The sequence below is a fragment of the Mirounga angustirostris genome, unplaced genomic scaffold, assembly GCF_029215605.1.
Source record: "Mirounga angustirostris isolate CCGP_5_RB_7025 unplaced genomic scaffold, mMirAng1.0.hap1 SCAF_6, whole genome shotgun sequence".
In the NCBI taxonomy this organism is placed as follows: domain Eukaryota; kingdom Metazoa; phylum Chordata; class Mammalia; order Carnivora; family Phocidae; genus Mirounga; species Mirounga angustirostris.
The window spans coordinates 107,212,646-107,224,935 of record NW_026991714.1 but is presented as its reverse complement, the minus strand read 5'-3'; the positions used below and the strand labels follow the sequence as shown (position 1 = coordinate 107,224,935).

Sequence of the window (12,290 nt, the reverse complement as noted above, 5' to 3'; positions counted from 1 at the left end):
TGCTCCTGAAAGCCTGCACAGCCCTCCCTCAGCTTACCCCTCACGGCCCCCACTCCCCGGCTCTGAGGAATGCTGCCTGTCGGCTCAAGGAAGGGGGTGGTCCAGGAGAGGTGAAGGGTCCACACCAGGCAGGGAGCACAAGGCCACACGGGTGGGGCTGTCTGCACAGTGGGGGGATCCCGACAGATGAGGAGGTCAGGCAGAGCTGAGGGGTTTCCTTGTAGCAGAGTGGGGCGCTGCCCAAAGCTGGGGCTGACCACGCCCGAGGGAGGTACGGAGAGGTCTCTGGACTGAAGTCAGCACCCTGACTTGGAGTCCAGCTCCGGACCAGGAATGTGGCTCATCGTGGGGGTGCCTTGTAAAGGTCTGGGTCTTGTTCACCTCCCCACAGACACATTGGATGCTCCTCAGCTCCAGGACCGTGCCAGGTCCTTCGTACCCCAGGGCCTTTGCACACACTGGCCCCTCTGCCTGGAGCTCTTCCTCTGACTCTGCCTCAATCCCAGCATAAATGTCGCTTTCTCAGAGAGGTGTCCCCCCTCCACCTGCGTCGGCCTTGTCTTGTTTCCTCTTAGAACAGCTGGTTCTCCTCCAGATCCTTGTGTCAGTTTGCAGCTGTTCCTTGTTCTACATGGCTACTCTTCAAGCCCTCCCCAAGGCTAGACCAGAAGCTCCATGAGGATGGACACTGTGTCTGTGATAGCCAGGGCTGAACGCATAACACATGCTCAGCAAACATGGGCCCTGTCTCCTGGGCCATACACTCCATTTGAAAAGCTTTCAGCCTCAGTTCCCATATCTACAAAATGGGTTGAAATGGCATTTCTCTCACCAGGTTCTTGTGGGTAGAAAATAAGATGATGAATGCAAATGGGCTTTGGCAAATGTCCTCTTACCTCGAGTAAGGGCTGCATGGTCCTCCTTCTTAAGCCCCCCATGAGAGTTGGCAGCAACCCAGATTTAGACACAGACAGGCTCTGTAAACATATGTCCAGCAGGGCTTGGTTGCCTAAGAAGTATGCTTTCAGAAGTGCTGTGACGTATCCTAACTCTTTGCTGATGCTTGAAATTCCACTGTTCTTATCACAGATCTGTGTCACCTCAGAGCCCATTAGAGTCATCAGTCACTCGCCATCAAAGTAAAGAGGTGGCAAGGCAGACCCTTCCCTGAGACGCAAGCAGACTGGAAATCTGGGTGCGTCGCATCCAAATCAGCCTCACCACCATGTGTCCCAGTGACTGGGACACCAGGGGCGCAGCAGGGCGCCAGCTCTGTGGGACGTCCTAGGACAAGCCAGATTTCCTACTCTCTACCCACCACAAGCCTCTCCATCTCCTTCTTCTGTCCTGGCTTCCTGCAAGGATGGTAGCCAGTGGCTTCACCTCCTGGGAGATGGCTGACCATGGCAAGTTCCCTAACATCTCTGAGCTCCAGCTGTCCCATGTGTCCCCCACCCCAGGGTTTTGCCCTGAAAATCAAGTGGCTCCGCGTATGTGCAGGTCCCCGACAGCGCTCCTGGCACATAGTAGTAAGTCAGTAACTGGTGGCCCCAGTGATGATGACGAGAGCCGTGAAGTCAGAGGAGCTGCCCAGTGACAATGGCATGTGAGTCTGTTGCCCCCAGCAGAGCCTGTGGGGTCTGAGATCTGGGTCTGCCTGCCTCCCACCCAGACAATGCCTGCCTTGCGAGAGGCAGCTCGTTATGCCGGAGATATATGTCCTGTCGTAAAGTGTTTAATATTTTAGCTCCTAATTGCGTTACCAGAGACAGACAGCTGTTTATCCTCATCACTCTCCCATCGCTGTCTTTGGCAGGACCCACTGGGCCACTCCAGGTGTTTGCTTGCCTCCTCTTCTGAGAATCTCGGACGGCTACATGGGCACCTGCAGGCGGTTCAGGTGGTCAGCCGTGAGTGGTGCCAGCAGGCGGGGGCCGGGCTTGGCACCGCGGGGGATCCGAAATGACCCTCACCTCCTCCTATCCGCCTGCTGCCCTCTTGTCTATGAAGCACCACGCCAGCCATCAGCTCCTTTGCTTCTCACAGCAGTCCTTCAAGGCAAGAACTGTTTTTACTGATCCCATGATACAGAGCAGGAGACTGAGGCCAGGAGGGGTTGTGAATTTCATTCATTCATCCACTCATTCGCTCGTTCCCTCAGCAATCCTTTTAGGTAGGAACAGCATATGGAAGGTACTGGGGACATTAGAATGAATAAGACACAGCCCCCCCCCCCGCCCAGGACCCACAGCCTTGCTTAGAGGGAGAGTGACAATAATACAACCACCCTTGGCCTGTCTCTGCCCCCCACCCCCACCCCGGGTAGTGCTCACGGCCAGCAAAGTGCTAGTTCTAAAACATACCCTAGCCCTAGGTCCAGAGCTCTTAGATGGGTTGCCCTCCATTTAAAGCCCCCGGAAGCTTTCTGTTCACATTCTTGTCTGAGTTAGTCCCCAACCCTATTCTTCACCATATTGGGCCCCGCTGGAGCCTCAGGCTTATCACTTAGCCTAGACATATGCGACAGCCCCGCTCACTGCCCACCCAGTGGCCGTTCTTCCCCCTTCCACTGCCTGTCTTTCCGATTAGAGCCCTGATGGTGTTGTTGGTGGGCAGAGACTCTGTTTCAAACCTCCTCCACAGTGTAAATGGATCCTAGGAATCCTTTTTTTTTTTTTTTTTAAGATTTTATTTATTTATTTGAGAGAGAGAGAGAGAGCACATGAGAGGGGGGAGGGTCAGAGGGAGAAGCAGACTCCCTGCTGAGCAGGGAGCCCGATGCGGGACTTGATCCTAGGACTCCAGGATCATGACCTGAGCCGAAGGCAGTCGCTTAACCAATTGAGCCACCCAGGCGCCCGATCCTAGGCATCCTAATCCCCTTCGCCAGACACTTCTCCCGTCTCCCTCATAACCAGGGTGACCGGCCCACGACAAAGTCCGTGAGAACAGGGGATTATTATGGACCGAATGTGTGCCCCCCCCCCAACTTCATACGCTGAATCCTAACCCCCAAGGGGACGGTGTTAGGAGGTGGGGTCTTTGGGAGGCAGAGCCCTCGGGAATGGAGTCAGTGTCCCTTACAAAAGAGACCCCAGGGGAGCTCTCCCTCCCTCTGTGTGCCATGGCAGAATGCAAGAATTGACAGCCTACAACTGGCCCTCGCCAGGACACCCCATTCTCAGGCTTCCAGCCTCCAGAGCTGGGAGAAATAGGCCCAGCAGTCACGGGAGCTTGGTTATAGCCGCGCAAGCGGACGGGGACTGGACTATTTGCGGGAGAGCTTCAGGACAGAAGGCGGGAGAGACTTCTCTCGAGCCCCACCTTCCCCTTCCTCCGGCCTTGCAGGTGTTTGTGGGCAGACGAGGTGCTTTGTGCTGCAACGGCGGTAACAGACGAAGGGCCAAGAGGCAGGACCCGGAGAAAGGCTGAGAAATGTGGGTCAAGCCTGGGTCTCTGCAGGCACAGCTGGGCCTCTGTATGACCCCGGCCCGGGTGGTGGCCTCCCGCTGGTAGCGCCATCCTCTGGGACTCGCCCGCTAGTCCTAGATGTCTTCCGTGTCGTCCTTGCGCAGGGGCCATGCTAATCTTCTCTGTATCGTTCCAATTTTAGTATATGTGCTGCCGAAGCGAGCACAGTCCTAGATGTCTTCCAAGGGACGCCGGAGCCAGCCTCTTTCATCCCCCTGCCGCGAACGCTCTTTCCTCTGGTTTCATTTTGAAAACTGCTTCTCCTTTTTTAAGACCCGGCCGGAGAACCCCCTTTCTGAGTTTTCCTTAACCCCCTCACCCTGCCCTGACCACAGGCCTGAGTGCCCACCCAACTGGGTGCCCACAGCACGTCGTTCAGACCCCTTTCACGCTGCCTTCACCACCTTGATTTGTGACTATTTCTTTTCCTCATCTGTCTGCAGACACCCTGGGAGGTCCCCCCAAGGGGATCCTCAGTCAAGGCTTGAGTGACAAGGGCCTGCCACGGGGTCCTTATGTCATGGAATTCTCCCAGTGACCTTGAGAACCAAGACTGATGCTCACCTCCATTTGCGGGTGAAGAAACTGAGGGCAGAGGGGGGCGGAGGTATCTCAGAGTGAGCTCTGGGCATGCTGGAGGGAAGCCCTGGGCCACAGCGTCTGTGGGTCGGCCCCGCCGGGCGCCCCGCCTGGACCACGGTCCCCGTGAGCCATCTTCCTGCCATGACGGGCACTGCCTGCAATCACAGGGTGGTGGGTGGCACAACCAGGTGTTTGGCCCCGGGGCAGCGAACAGACCTTGCTTGTCCTGGCACAGCGGCCAGGGAAGGGTTCAGGGGCCATTCTCTGTAGGCAGCTGGGGCTGGGGCCCATCAAAAAATAAGACCTGAGCAGGGCCTGCCGGGGGATGAGGTCATGTGGAAAAACACTCAAGTCAGAACAAAACTGTCTTTCTGCAAATGACTTCATCACGTTGCCAGAAGGCTCGAATCACTCCACCTCTCACCTTTTCCAGCCTGCCCACGGGAGCGGGGAAGACCAGTTCCTCGGGTCCTGTTACATCACTTAGACCCACCCATGAGGTGCTGGGGAGGCGATGTCTCCATCTTCCTCCAACCCGCCAGGCTGGGAAGGCTTTGAGGGCAGGCTGGAGCCTTCTCTGCCTCTGTTCCCAGTGCCCAGCTCGGAGACCAGCAAACGTCACATAGGATAACATGACATAACATAACACCCACTTGCTACATGCATGTGTTCCTGCATTGGCACTGGGGTTATGCTTGCAGGAAGAGGAAACGAGGAGGGAAGGAAGGAAAGAGAGGAGGAGGGAGAGACTGAATTCTTTTCTGGGGTGCTAGAGCACGAGGGGGCAGGATAGGCCCGGAGAGAGGTGTACACGAGGCTGAGTACTGTTTCTCTTTCTGGCCATGTATTTCTATTCAGCGGGGCTTTCTTAAGCACAGCCCCCTTTCCTGGGAGCTTGGTGGGACCTGGGGATCTAGGGAAGCCGTTCTAGCTCTGTGTCACTGATAGCCTTGCACAGGAGGTGGACGATGTCAGTGACTCGGGTTATATATGGTAATGGACAAGGTGATGTGGAACACGCAGGAAGAAGTGTCGGAGGGGCTGGCCAAGGAAGAGAGCTTTGAAGGATGAATGCACCAGGCTGTTGAAGGCAGGGGTAGAAGGGATCTGAGGTTGCAGGGTGCTTGGGAAAGGGCAGACAATTGTCTGTGTTGGGAGCACAAGGTGCATAAAGTACGTGACAATAGGTGGTGCTGGTGGCGCAGGCTGGGAGCCAAGCCGTGGGGGAGTGGGTTTCACTTGGAAGGAACAAGGAGCCATTGAAGGGCTAGAGAGTAGAGTGTCCAGTTAGGGTGTGCATTTCAGCAGCACTGCTCTGGACTGGAGGCAGGGGGACAGTGAGACAGAGAACTACCAGGAGACCCCTGGATGATTCAGGGCCAAGAGGGGGACCACCTGGAATAGAGTGGTGGGAACAGGGTTGGGAAGAAGAGGAAGGAGAGAGAGAAAGATGCCCAATACTCATGGGCCTTGGAGACCACCAGGATGAGGGGAAAGTGGAGGCTATCGATGTTCTGGTCTCTTAGGCTGTCAGTAAAATTTTTGTTCTAATTCTATGGCAGAGAAACTCAAAATAACAGTGGCCTAATAGAGAGAAAAGACCAGGTTGACAGTCCCAGGCAGGGATGGTGGCTCCACAGTTGTCAGCGATCCAGATCCTTCCATCTTGTTGCTCAGCCATCTTCAATCCCAGCCTTGACCGTGTGGACCAGAATGGCTGTTCCAACTCCCTCAGTCACAACTGCTCTCCGCCCGGTGGCAGGAGGGAAAAGAGGAAGCAGGGTGCACCCATTCTTTCCAGAGATAGGATTTAGAAATCTGCTAACGTTCCATTGGCTGAACTTAGAGGCAAGACCCTACACAGCTGTGAGAGAAACTGGAAACTGTAGGCCACCATGTGCCCAGCTACAAAACGCCTCCATTGTGGAAGAAGGAGAAAATGCATCCATGGCGGGGACAACTGATGGTATTGAGTCTGCCTGTTGGCTTCTCAGAGTTTATTTCTTATTTGCAAAATCCATTCTGTGAAGAGTCGTACTTATTCCCAACAAAGTAAATGTTAAATATGATCAACTCCATGCCAACATCATGCTGTGTTTTCCTGGACAAGTTGGGCCCTCCTATTTGGCTTCAGGCTCCCCAACCATTGATGGAGATACTGGAAAATATTTTTAACGTGAACTCTGTGGGGCTAGTGGTCTGGCTCAATCTGGGGCATACATTTTTCTTGGGAGAGAATCCATGACTTTCAACAGATTTATGAGGGGGTTTGTGACCCTAACAATTCGAGAAACAGGCTGAAAGAATTACTCAGGGTCCTCCACACCTATATCGTATGACTTCTTTGTCCCTACCTTGTAGTGGATACTTGGAAAGGAATCCAGGGAAAAGATAAAAGGAATTGAAGGACTTCAGGATGGTTGAGAGTGGGCTCCCGCCCCATCCAGACAGTACCCACATAGGCGTGGGTGTGGTCCCCCACCCCTGGGCCTTCCCTCCAGTCCTTGCCCTGGCTGTGTTGGCATTTGGCTGGGTGCATGCCTGGCACACGCTGCCTAATGCCTCCCACGCGGTCCCCAAAGCTCCCAGCCAGGAGCCAGTTAGGATTTCAGAGGCACAAGTGAGCTGCTGTGTTTGGCCTGCCAGGTGAAAAGAACAGAGCCCGCATTAACGAGAAGCTCCTCTCTTGGTATCGGCTTTCCCTTCTCAGGCGATGTCTCGGACTGGGAGCAAACCTGTCTCTCTCTCCGGAGCCAGGGATTTGATATTGTCGTGAATGGAGGTTTTCATCCCCCACTAGGCGTCTGCCCTCCATGGCGCCTGCCGCTGGGGCCAGGCTTGGCACGTGAGCCCCAGCTGCAGGAGTTGTGGGTGGACGGGAGGAACTGGGCTCCAGGGCTCCCTGCCCCCACCCCGCCAACACTCAGACTTGGTGGAGAGAGAAGAGGCATCCTCCCCCCACCCCGGGAGAAGGATCAAGGAAATGGGCACGGTCCTGGCTGAGCACGATGGGTCTTGATGTACTGTTGGTGCGCATTATGTGGGAATTTCTCGACAGCGCATGGATGAGCTGATGAGCCAGACCCTTAAGAGCAGAATCACCATCCACGGTCAAGATGGTACAGAGTAAAGCCACAAAGAAGGATTTTATCAAAGGGGAAGGGGAGAAGAAAAAGGCATTATGGCACCAAATCGCTTAGAGCTGGGATGAGCATCTCAGAATATGGACAGGCAGGGGAGAGGAGGAGTAGGGAGTAGAGGGGCTGCCCGAGGACGCTGCCTGGGGGATGGCTCAGGAAGGAAGGAACGGGGGAGAAGAGCAGGCATGGGCTGCAGGGGAAGCCCCAGCTCGGGGTTTGGCACCTTCACCCCAGGAGAGCTAGATCCGCAAGAGAGGTCAGGGCTGGGTGACGGGATGTGTTCCTGCTGGTGGCCGGGCAGCTGGAAACGGGCCTACCCTCAGGTAGGCACTGACAGAGCTGGCCGGCCCTGTTCTCACATCTGCAGACCCTCGGGCCCCTTCCCTCCACCCTGAGCTCTCACTGAGCACCGGCTGGGGACTTTGTTCTGATGGACTTTGTTCTGACAGCCTTTGACTGCAGGTGTGGGACCAAGGAGGCTGGCCAAAGAAAAACAAAGGGGAAGAAGGGGATGGCTATGCTTTCAAGGAACTACACACACAGGCGTGCGTCCTGGCCAGGAAGCACTGTTGGTCGGCTCCACGGTTGAGGCCTATGAGTTAGGGCGAGTCTTATATAAATGCCACCACACTGAGGACAGCTCAACAGCACAGCGGTTCACCAAGCGTCCATGCGGTGTGAGGCCCCGGGATGGGCGTGGTGGACATAGAGACAGAACAAGACAAACAACCTTCTCCCTGCCCCCGAACAGCTCCCAGTCTGGGCAGGGCGGGGTCTGCTGCCCAGCTGGGGGTCCGACATGCATCTCTCGAAAATCACCCTCACAGCATTCCTCAGAGGGAGGCACAATCCCCCGTTGGGGGAAACAGAGGTTCAGAGACTCGAAGTAACATGCCCAGGACCACACAGCCGGGGGGTGTGTGAGTGAATTTTAATCGCCGTTCTGTCTAAATCCAAAGCCCGCCTGCAGACCCCCACTCTTCTCTGGGGGAGGTGGCATGGAAGGACATGGGGTGTGGCTTGGAGCCTGAGCGGGGAGCTGGTCATGGCCCTTCCCGTCAATGCTTGCCAAGGTGCACATCACCCAGCAATTCCTGGCTGGGGAGCTGGAGGGATGAACGGACCTCCTACTCAAAGGCCACCCATTGGATAAGGGACCAGGCTCTATGGAGTGTTTGGGGGTGAAGGGGTCAGTAGGAAAGAGAGGGCAAGTGTGTTAAGACCACAGGCACTGAGCCGGATTCCTCTCTATTCCTTCTGAGTGGGGGACCTGAGGTAAGAGCCAGCCCATCTCGAAACCTCAGCTTTCTCCTCTATAAAATAGACAGTAGTACCTAATTTTTTGTGCTGGTGTGGAGATTACACGAAATGTAATGTGTGCTTTGCACCAGGCCCGACACAAAGGAGGAGCTCAGTAATAATTACAACGATGGTTCTTATTACCATTCCTGACAGAGTTTAACAGCCACGAAGAGCAGGTACACTGAAGGACCATACGAGAGGCACAAACGCAGTGCTCCTGGGATTCACAGGCCGGGAGAGGGCAGGTGAGGCAGGAAAGATGCAGGAAGGCTTCCCTTTGCTATTTGTCACCTTGTTCAGTTTCAGAATCATCTTCTTGGAAGCCGTTTCTGTCTCACTCTTGCCGAATCTCTGGGACAGGCAGTCAGCACTCGGTGACCCTCTGTGCAGTGGGTGAATCGCTGTGCCAGGCGTCTGTCTGGCTGCAGAGTTTGGGAAAGCCTCAGGCACGGCCATCTCTCTGCCCCTCCCCGAGGCTCCGGCTCAGAGAGCTTCTGTGATGTAATCACAGCCAACCGTGGCCAAGCAGCCCCCTGCCCCACACATCCCCGCCCCAGCTCCTGGAACGGGGGATCCCTGTTCCTGTGCAGCCTACGGAGCTTCTGCCACCGTCTGAGTCAGCGGGGAGGATGGAGAGAGCACCGGAGGGGAGCCCAGGGGCGCGGGCTAACACCTGCCACCTGAGGACGTGGGCCAGGCTTTTCACCCTCAGGGTGTGGCAGAGCCCGACGCCCCTGGCTTTTCCAGGCTCTACAGCAGAGCGTGCTTGTTTGGCCCACTGGGCAGCAAACACTCCTCCAATGAGGTGAGATTTGGTGGGTGCACACCTCAGTTCGTCGGCGGGCAGCCCTGACGTGTGTCCTCCCCGCAGCCTTGAAGACGGTCTGCAGGGGCATGAACCATAGACAAAACCGATTCCCCAGTCCGTGCTTTATTTTCTCCTCTTGATTCAATGCCTTGTTGCCTGTGTACCCCCACAGTGCTCCTGGACGGGGATCACCTCCCGGATAAACTGCCTGCACCCGAATCCTTGTCTCGGGGTCTACTTCTTGAGAGCCCAGGCACAGGACAGCACGTGCCTGGGTCACTCCTGGGCTGAGGGCCACGAGGGCCCGGTGGCTGGCATGTGCTGTATCCGAGACCTGCTGGTACCAGTCTGGCTGGCTCTCCCTTGACTTGCCGGCCTCGCCCATGTTCCCAGAGTGTGGGGCGAAGTCGGACCCCTCCGCTCGCTGTCCTGGGTTACACCGTGACCTTCGGTTCCTTCATATCTCCCTCGATGGCAGGAGGAGGCAGCTGGGAAGAAACTAAACAGCTCTGGGCTGGCTCCGGGAGGAGCAGAAGGCGGCTCCCTCCAGCCTCCTGTAAAATGGGTGTGCCGGCATTATATTTAGAGGGAACACTGTCAGGGGACAGGGAAAAAGAGGCTGACTCATCAGTTCCTAGTGACACTAACAAGCAGCATCTGCGAGCCCTCCCGTTGCAGGGGTGATTTACTTTCTGGGGCTCCACCATCAGAGCCTCCATCACTGCCTCCCCGGAGTGTGTCATGCTCTGGCTTTTCACAGGAAAGCTGCCTAACGCCATGGCAAAAGCAAGGTAATAAAATATTCATCTGCCGAGGCTGGAGGATGGAAGCTGTCCGGTCCTCCAGGAGAAGTGGAGCCCTAAATTAAAGACACGCACTGAGCCAGACAAAGGCACGTGCCCAAGCAGCAGACATTCCCAGACACGTTGAGGAGTCACACAGCCTCACACATACACAAAAGCGCACGCCTAAATACACACATGCACACGCATGTGCACCACTCACACGCCGATGCAGTACACAAGCCTGTCCTAAGGACACACGCATACGTGTGTATTGCCCGTGCCTATGAACCCCCACGATAGGCGTGCACCCACTCACATGTCTATTCCCCCACCGTTGTCATGAAGAGTGACGTCTTCCTAGCTGGTGGACTGGGGGCAGAAGAGCCCATCGCCCAGCCCCGACTTTTGTACAGCAGTTGCCCGTCTTGGCCAGACTGAGGATGCTCAGCCCCGTCAGGCAGAAAGCAATTGCTGTGCCGGGGCAAGTGTGACTCAGAGGTGAGTCACACAACTCCATTCGGCCTGTCTGCTCTGCCCAGGGGCGGGAGGTTAAGGAAAGCCTGCAAACGTGAAAGCCAAAAGGGCTGCTGCTCTTCTGGAAGCTTCTGCATTATCGCGTCTCTTGTCCAGGCTAGTGGAGGCCCAGGCTCCCTGAGGGGGGCTCGAGGAGTCACCACACTGTCCCACACATGACTGCGTGCTTGATCACAGGAGCACCTTCCATCAGAGGGGTGGCCGTGGGGTGTCACCTTCCCACTGACCCACTGCTGCCCAGCTGGTATGCGGCCCCGGGGCTCCATCACACCTGCAAAGAGAGCAGGTTGGCCCCCTGGGCTTGGGAGGTGGGCACATAGGTTGGCTTGTGTCTGCAAAGGAGATCCTGCCTTCAGATTGTCCTAGAAGCTCTGACGGAGCAGCTCACAATTAAAGGACTGATGTCAGACATAAGGTTTTTGAATCCACTCTGGTTCACAGACCTCCTGGAAGGAATGACACATCTCAGTTCCCGGGGATGCTGCGTCTTTCCATGTATCCATTCAGCAAACATCCACCAAACATGTACCAAGACCTAGGGCCTGGGGTGACAGAGTTGACGGCCCTCAAGATCTCACAGTCTGTGAGGGAAGCAGACGAGGGCCAAGAGAGTATTGCAATTTGCTCTCGGGAGGGGTGACTCTAATGGATCAATTGGCCAGACAAAGAAAGAGGTATGTGTGTGACTGGGTGGGAGGTGGTGAGGTGTGGGCGACTGAAGGGTGGGGAGGAGGGAGAATTAAATTCTGAGCAGAAAAGCAGCATTCACAAAAAAAGTTTTCTACATAGACAATGGCAGACCGGGGGGGCTGGTGAACTGCAACTCACAGGGCAAATCCAGCTCATTTCCTGTTTTTGTAAATAAAGCTTTATTGGCACACAGCCATGGCCATTCACTTATGTATCATCTTTGGTTGCTTTTGAGCTACACTAGCAGAGTTGTGTCACCACAGCAATGCCTTCGAGCCCTGAAATATGTACTATCTGACCCTTTCTAAAAAAAGTTGCCAACCCCTGTTCTGGATTCATCAATTAATTCTGGAACGCACTGTAGAATTCTTTTTTTTTTTTTTTAAAGGTTTTATTTATTTATTTGAGAGAGAGAGTCAGAGAGAGAGAGAGAGCACAAGAGGGAGGAGCGGGAGAGGGAGAAGCAGACTCCCCGCTGAGCAGGGAGCCCGATGCGGGACTCGATCCAGGGACTCCAGGATCATGACCTGAGCCGAAGGCAGTCGCTTAACCAACTGAGCCACCCAAGCGCCCCGCACTGTAGAATTCTTGAAACCAACTGCAAATATCTAGAACCCACAGCATTAGAATCCAGCATGGTGTTCCAGAGCTCCTGTAAGAGTGACATTTGTGTAGGATCTACAAGTTTACAGGGCGCTTGTGCATCAATTACCCCATTTAATCCTTCAACAAGCTTATGTGCAGTTAATGGTAATTTTATCCCAATTTTGCAGACGGCAAAACTAAGACAAAGGGAAATGAAGGGACCTGCTAAAGACCACATGGCTGGGAGATGCCCAGTCCTAGGCAGCCCGGTTCCGACAGTCCATGCTCTTTCCACCACATTAACCTGCAGATGTTTCTTTGACGCACATTCCACCCCTGAGGTGCCCTCCCTGACAGTCCATTTTCCTCCTCTCCTTCCTCCCATCCCTGCTG

At 55.2% G+C, this 12,290-nt stretch overlaps 1 non-coding gene across 1 annotated transcript; it reads right to left on the bottom strand.

Annotated features, from left to right (window-relative positions):
- Positions 1-3,530: 3,530 nt before the first annotated feature.
- Positions 3,531-3,637, bottom strand: LOC123847203 (U6 spliceosomal RNA). Its single transcript, XR_006791455.1, has one exon. It is a non-coding gene; the product is annotated as a U6 spliceosomal RNA (small nuclear RNA).
- Positions 3,638-12,290: the final 8,653 nt, after the last annotated feature.